The sequence below is a fragment of the Macaca mulatta genome, chromosome 8 (assembly GCF_049350105.2).
Source record: "Macaca mulatta isolate MMU2019108-1 chromosome 8, T2T-MMU8v2.0, whole genome shotgun sequence".
Lineage (NCBI taxonomy): Eukaryota > Metazoa > Chordata > Mammalia > Primates > Cercopithecidae > Macaca > Macaca mulatta.
In genome coordinates this window covers 119,502,258-119,510,439 of record NC_133413.1, presented here as the reverse complement: position 1 = coordinate 119,510,439, position 8,182 = coordinate 119,502,258, and positions in this window count along the sequence as shown.

Here is an 8,182-nt window from a genome sequence, read left to right as displayed (position 1 = left end):
TCAGGCTGGTCTTGAACTCCTGACCTCAGATGATCCACCCACCTCGGCCTCGCAAAGTGCTGGGATTATAGGCATGAGCCACCACACCCAGCCCAGTCTTTGATGTTTCTATTCTAATTGTTTTGGGACATCATGAACTGCACCCATATGAGACAGTGAATTTAAGCTATAAAGGCTGTGTATGTTCCGACTGCTCCACCAACTGGCCCTTCTCCATGATCACTCTTTCTTTCTTTCTCTCTTTTCTTTCATTCTTTTTTTTTGAGGAGTGGGGGTGCCCTGGACAGGGAGATAGGGTCTTGCTGTCACCCAGGCTGGAGTGCAGTGGTGTAGTGGTACAATCACAGCTTCATGGCTCACTGCAGTCTCAACCTCTAGGGCTCAATCTATCCTCCCACCTCAGCCTCCTGAGTATCTAGGACTACAGGCACATGCCACCGCTCCTGGCTAATTTTTTTATTTTTTGTAGAGACAGGTTTCGTGATGTTGCCCAGGCTGGTCTTGAACTCTTGGGCTCAAGTGATCTGCCTGCCTCAGCCTCCCAAAGTGCTGGGATTACAGGCATGAGCCACCATGCCCAGCTCATGATCACTACTTCTTAACAACTGTATGCTCCTGTGTAACTTCGCTAGTGCAGAGGAGGATCAAAATGTAAACACAAATCTTTAAGGAATTTTGTTTTCTAAAATGAACATGATTTAGGGAGTCAGACTTCCCCCAATCTGACTATGTAAAATGGGGACAATGCTACATTCCTCATAGTTGTTACGAGGGTTATATGTTACATAGCGTGCCCAATTTTTAGTACATGGTGATTTCCTCAGAGGAGTTTATAATGTCTTAAAGAATATACAGGTGTTAGATCAATGAATTGTAACAGCATGATACTGAGTGTTAAATGAGTTTTTTGCCCTGTAATTGACCATTAAAGCTTACAGAAAGAAGTTTGCTAAGCACCCTACCCTGTGGCCTTGGGTAACCGCCCGATATTGAAGGCACCAGGGCTTGCTGAGAGGCCATCGTTCAGGGGAACCTACAGTGATGGTTACATCACTTATACCCCTAGTCCCTCCAGATGATTTTAGAGGACTGAGATAAATTTGCCATTTGGTGAGAGTGAGAGGAAGTGCCTGAATATTTTTCTTCTGCCAAGAGATGCTGAGAGATTCTTCGAAAGTTTGGGGATGTTAAGAAGGGTTGACTGCATTTATTTCCGAGTTGGATGTCTGTTTAGCCGTCAGGCTTTCCCACCTACCCAGTGGAGCAGGGTAAAGGGCAGTGTGGACAAATGGTTTGGTAGTGGGGCAACAATGAGGAAGTGGGGTAAGGAACCTGGAATGAGTTCCTTTTGCCTGAGAGGTATGGGGATGGTTCTCTTCATGCCAACAGGTACCAGTGTTGGGGATAAAGACAGTAGATGATACTGGAGCCAGAGGCTCTCCAAGGGCCAGCACAGTGTGTAAGAATAAAGCACTGCATCTGAGGGGAGCTGCAGGTTGCTTCCCTATTGGAGTAAGCTACTCTTTGTGGTTGAGTCTCCCAAAGGTAACTGTCAAAGGCAGAAAGCACAATTCTGAAAGTTTCAGGGATGAGGCGGGGCAGGATGAAGCAGCTAGGTAATCAAGGGTTAGTGATGACAGCAGTAAACTGTGACAATGGTTGAGCACCTAGCTACCGCGTAGGCTACTGCATAGGTTCAAGTCCCAGCTTTGTCATTTACTAACCATAAGATTGGGTGACTTTGTAGCTTCTCTTTGTTTCCTCATCTGTAAAAGGGAGGTAATAATTGTACCTGCTCTATAGAATTATCGTAAGAACTAAATGAGTTCATACGTGGAACAATGTTTGGCACATAGGTAGCACTCAAATGATAGCTTATTAATCAAATTATAATTATTATAAATCTTGAAAAAGATTTATAATACTTGGACATGCATGTACAAGAAGAGTAATTTAGGGTCTTTGAGATTCTGAGCTTTAGGATAGGGAATGGCTTGTTTACCTTTATATCTACAGGGACTGTCATATGGTAGATGCTCAATAAATGAACAGATGATAAAGTAATGTCGGAGAATATATCAATTCCAGGCAGAAGGAGTATCGTTGGAAAAATAAAGCACAGAAGCAGGAAATTTTAAGCAGGTATATGAAATAGCGTTTACATTTGGCTCGAGCAGGGTTTCTCACACTCAGCCCTATTGACATTTTTGACTGGATAATTCTTGGTTGTCAGAGGTTGTCCTAGGCATTGTATGACCTTTAGCAGCATCCTGGCCTCTACCTACAAGATACCAGTAGCATACTTCCTCAGTTGTAACCAGGAAATGTCTTCAGACATTGCCAAATGTTCCCTGGGAGGCAAAATCATCCACAGTTGAGAACCCATTGTGATAGAGTATTGGCTTTATGAGAAAGGAGTAGGACAAAATAAGGTTGGAACATTAGATTGAGGCTGTATTGAGTACAGCCTTAAACAAGGTAAAGATCTCAGAGTTTATTTTGAAGACAACAGGGAACTGTGGAAAGTTTTGGGCTAAAGAGTAGTGAAATTAAAGTGGTGCTTAAAAGTGTTCATCTGTAAAAGTATGTAGACAAAAGAAACATGGTAATAGTCTTTACAGTCAAAAAGAGGACAAATAGACAATAGTAGTAAATAAGCAAAAAGAAGGAAGAAAATATAGTACAGATTTATCTTTTATCATACATTCGGGATTAGGAACAAGTTATAGAAGGGGAACATTTTCTTTAATTTGGGACATTTTGTGTTGAAAGTTCCAGCCTTTCAAATTTCTTTGAAAATTTTCTGCAAGGTCAGAACAGAGAATTCTCCTTTCAAAAACAAAAAACCCTTGAGATCTTGAAACATAAAATAGACAATACCATCTTAAATTTACACGTTTATCTAAATGACAGGTTGAAATCTTTGCCTTAATGTGCAAAGAGCCACAGACATTTCAAAATTCTATTTCCTAGTAACAATTACAGCTAATACATAGATAGTAGCTACTATATACCAGCCACTGTTCTAGCACTTATTAACGGTTTTTTCAAACCAACCCTATTTTACAGAGGAGGAAACTGGGACATAGAGAAGTTAAGTGATCTGTCTGAATTACATAGTAAATGGCAGAACCTGGATTTGAACCAAGGCAGCTGAACTCTCAGCCACTTTTAAAACCTGCTTTGTTGGGAGGCCAAGGCGGGTAGATCACAAGGTCAGGAGATCGAGACCATCCTGGCTAACACGGTGAAACCCTGTCTCTACAAAAAATACAAAAATTACCCCGGGTGGTGGCGGACGCCTGTAGTCCCAGCTACTCTGGAGGCTGAGGCAGGAGAATGGCATGAACCTGGGAGGTGGAGCTTAAAATTAGCCGAGAAGATCGCACCACTGCACTCCAGCCTGGGAGACAGAGCAAGACTCCCATCTCGAAAGAAAAAAAAAACAAAAAAACCTGCTTTTCACACACAGGTAGTAAATTGTTTACATACTTTTTGGTAATTGTAGTGATGACTTAAATATGTGTCCCAAGTCTCTAGAATTTTAGGCAAATGGAGTTTGGGGCACAAATGTATTTCTCAATCATTGCTTTTCTTTTGCTGTTTGGTTAACTTTTTCTGCAATTGTCAGTATTTAGTATCTTCAGAGACAGAGGTTTTAAGAAAATAAGTAAAAATATTCAAATCAATGGGAAAACTTTTGTATGATTTTAGAAGCTGGTGATTTTCACCTGTGCTTTGTGGGGTGGGTCAAGATAATCTCTACTGTGATTTTCATGGCACTGTTTTTGAATTCCTTCCAAATGAATACTTTTGAATGGTTTCCCCTGACTGACAGCGTGACTCATCCCAGCTGTGTGATAATTCCTAATTAGGCCTAAAAGGGTTATTATAACTTGGTACAAAGAGAAGGAAAACTGCCATTCAGCTGTTCATGAGCAATCTTCCTTTAGACTATACCTCTTTCATTTTTTTTAGTCTCTTTTTTCCAAATCTTGGTTGTTGGTTTGTTTTTTTTTTTTTTTTTGAGACGGAGTCTCGCTCTGTCCCCCAGGCTCTGGAGTGCAGTGGTGCGATGTGTGTGTGTGTTGTGTGTGTGTGTGTGTGTGTGTGTGTGTTTTAACCTCCCTTGATGTGTTTTTCTTAAGGTATCATTTTGACTTTAGTTGAATCCCAGGCTAAAAGTACTTGTTTACTTACCCAAATATCTTGTTTTACAAAGATAGCAGTGGGCTAAGCTCTCTGATCTACCTGGTGTCCATCATGAGTCATTAACAAAGCAGGAAAGTTTGTTGACCTATTTGCTGAGTCTGCCTACTGTGGAGACAGTTGCGAAGACAATTTTTTTTTTTTTTTTTTTTTTTTTTTACATGAGTGAACTCCAGTAGGGGTTTAACCAGTGTTTTCCATTGCATTTCTGCTAGGACTTTGGAATCATGATTCATAAGAATTGACTCAGTGTAGAGTTAGAGAAAGGAATAGTGCAAGCCATCTGTCCCCTACCAAATGTGCTCACTTTGGTGTTAACAATTTCTGATCCTAGGTCTGGCAGCAGTCTAAAGGCAAGTGATGCAAACTTTTCAAACTTACGTGGAATTAGAAACTCCAGTAGTCCATGAGACACACCAAAATACCATGGATTGGGTTAGAAATGTTACTTTTAACAAATGAGATAATTCAACACTGCCATACACATTTAAGGTTGCTTGAAGAGAAGCTTCTGGCAATTGTCTTCTCAGTTTTCTTCAAGAATTGTATTTGAAAAACCACATTAAAAAATAAAAACTATTATGTATTGATGCCATTTTTTTCTGTTTTCACCCAGACGAAGTTAATAAGTGCTATCTAAAGATAGCACCAGTGCCAAAAGACAGCATTGTCTACATTGTACTCCATATCTGGTTTTGTACATTCTAGACTCCAGAATGTTAATCTCAGTAGTAATCCTGGAGAGATTCTTTAACTTGGTATATTTATTGATATCTTAGTTTCCGAATGTAACAAATTACTAAAATAATAATATACCACAAACTTGATGACTTTAAACAACACAAACTTAATATCTTAGATTCTGGAGGTCAGAAGTCCAAAATCGGCCTCACTGGGCTAAAATCAAGGTATTGGCAGGATAGCATTCCTTTGGGAGGCTCTAGAAGAGGATTTGTTTCCTTGCCTTTTGCAGCTTCTAGAAGTTGCTTATATGGGTCACGGCACTCTTCCATCTTCAAAGTTAGCTGGTCAGATTTTTCTCATGCTGCATCTTTATTCTGACACTGATTCTTCTGCCTCCCTCATCTACTTTTCAGGACCATTTTGATTACACTGACATTGGGCCCACACAGATAATCCAGGGTAATCTCTGTATCTTAAAGTTATCAGATTAGTAACCTTAATTCCATCTCCAACCTTAATGTTTCTTTGTCATGTAATATAACATATTCACAGGTTCTGGAGATAAGGATGTCAACATCTTTGTTGGAGGCATTATTCTGTCTATTACTGCTGTCTGATTGCCTGCTATCTAGAATATATGGATTCCTAAAGTAGTGTTATAGAATGGAGCTTTTAAATACATCTTAATTTCATTTTTATTTTTGTTATCCAAGTATATGTATCTTAAAAGCAATCTCTACCTTAAATTCTGTTTGAAATAAGACAATGTATAAAAAATGTATATTTGCTACAATTATGACAAAAAGTCAAATATGAAATGATCATACAAATGGAAAGTAAAAACCTAAAGATCACCCTCAAAATAAATAGAAAGATAGCAAATTAAGCATCTTTCAAAATAATTTCTGGAAGACAGAAGTTGGAAGTCAGTTGATGATGAAACAAGTAAAGAAAAAAATAGCTGTAATACACTAGGAGAGGACCACTGAAGAGATAAGAGCCAATTTACCAAAGTGGAACTCCAGGGAAACTCTGGGCTCAGATTCAGTCAGGTAGGAAAGCTAATGAGGCTGAAATCAGAGGGATTGATTAAATAACTCGATATGGGCCAACTGTATCTGTATATGGGTGCCCGTTTTTTCCTCTACCCTATTCACGGATCACAAGAAGATGGCATTTCTCCAAGGCATGACTTGTGTTGCCTTTATTATTAATTTAAAAACAAAAAAAGACTATCTGGAGACAACTAAGGCTTCCAAAGATTTTGATGCTTCCAAGAAAAATATTTCTCGTTCCAGACTTTGGGCAGATGTGTAGCTTCACAATAGTTTCTCTGTTGGCTTATAATGAAGGAGATTATACCAATGGCCATACCCTGAATTTCCTCACTGGAGTTCCTGGTCAAATTGTTTATGCCAGAGGGAGACCTGGTCAGAAGAAAGACCAGGATACCCTATACCACAGAAAATTAACAGTGGCAGCTTCCCATTTATTTTAAACAAAAATGAATAAGTTGGGGTAGTGAAGGTGGTGGTGAGGATTAGCCAACCAATTACAGAAAAGAATTTCCCAGAATTGAAGAAGAGTCTTCAGGCTAAAAAGACCCACCTATAGTCCAGCATAAATAAGTACAGAAAGATTATATTAGTCCATTTTGCATTACTGTAAAGGAATACTGGAAACTGGGTAATGTATAAAGAAAAGAGGTTTATTTGGCTCACAGTTCTGCAGGGTGTACAGGCGTGGCATCAGCATCTGCTCATCTTCTGATGAAGAAGCTTTTACTCGTGACAGAAGATGAAGGGGGAGCAGGCTTGTCACATGGCAAGAGAGGGAGCAAGAGAAAGGAGGAGGTGCTGGCCTCCTTCAAACAAACAGCTTTGGTGTGAATTACCAGAGTAAGGACTCACTCATAATCATGGGGACAGCACCAAGCCATTCATAAGAGATCCACCCTTATGGCCCAGACACCTCCCACTAGGCCAACGTCCAACATTGGAGGTCACCGTTGAAGGGGACACACATCCAAACTATGTCAAAGACCACACCTAGATAGTGTCATAAACTTTCACAATATCAAGATTAAATACTGATTCTAAAAAGTTCAAAGACAAAAAGTCATTTACAAGGAATTAAGAATCATATTGACAAATTTTTTCAAATGGAGAGTGGAAAATAATGGCATAGTAAATTCAAAATTCTGTCTTAAAGTTATTTCCAATCTAGAAACTTCTGTTCCAACAAATTATTAATTTAATATGGGGGCAGAATACATATATTTTCCTACATGTAAATTTTCACAAAGTTGAATATTTTCATTATAAGGATATAGTCCAACAAAATGAGAAAATGAACCAAGAGAGAGACACACATGAAATACTGAAAACAGTAAGCCCAAACAAAAAGTAAAAAAGGTCTCATGCGGATTGCAGTATAGTGGATTAAAGAGCAACCAGTCCAGTTAGGAACAGAAGTACAGAAGGCTCTAAGAGGGAGAGCTTTAGGATAGAGGAAGACTTTATAGAATAAAATCAATATTTGAGCTTATAAAAAACTCAGAGTATGCTAAATAAAATTAATGCAAAGGAATAAATTTCAGATAGAATCCCTGAGAAAAATTATTGGAGAAGAAAGGCATGGTTCAATACTATGAACTATGGTTCAGTACATGCTTGGTGGCACCTAGCATGAAGTTGAGCCTGTTAACCTTAGTTTTCCCTTTGAGTGGCATTAGAACAAGCTATTGTACTCACAGAGGAAGAAATGCAATCCCAACAAACTACTTGGGTTTTTAATGAAAAAAATGCTGATATAATCATAAATATGAGAGAGAATAAGCTATGGGGGAATGGGAGAAAATGAAAAGGCCCTGTGGTATGTGGCATGGCTGTATTGTAGGACTCCACCAAATCTTCAGTGTAGCCTGCTAAACCCTGTGTGCTTGAATGAGTGAATTTTCTGTAGGCTATCCACAGACAGGGTTGTCCAGTTGTGTGGTCTGTTCATCACGTAATACGGGTAATATGTAAAGAGGCTGGGTCCCAGTCACTAGAGTGGCAAGGATAACACAAACTTCCCAAGAGTTAGCTAATGTCTTTGGCGGAAGAGGTGGAAAGTGAGGAGAAGGAGTACAGCTTTGATTTCTATAGGCAATGGATTTGGAGAAGGAGGGTTTAAAGATGTTTCCCCTATATTTGAATCACCAGCATTACACCTGCATGACAAACTAAGGACTTGGGTTATAAGTGACAGAAGCACTTGTTAAAAGGATCAGAGCTGCATGAACTGT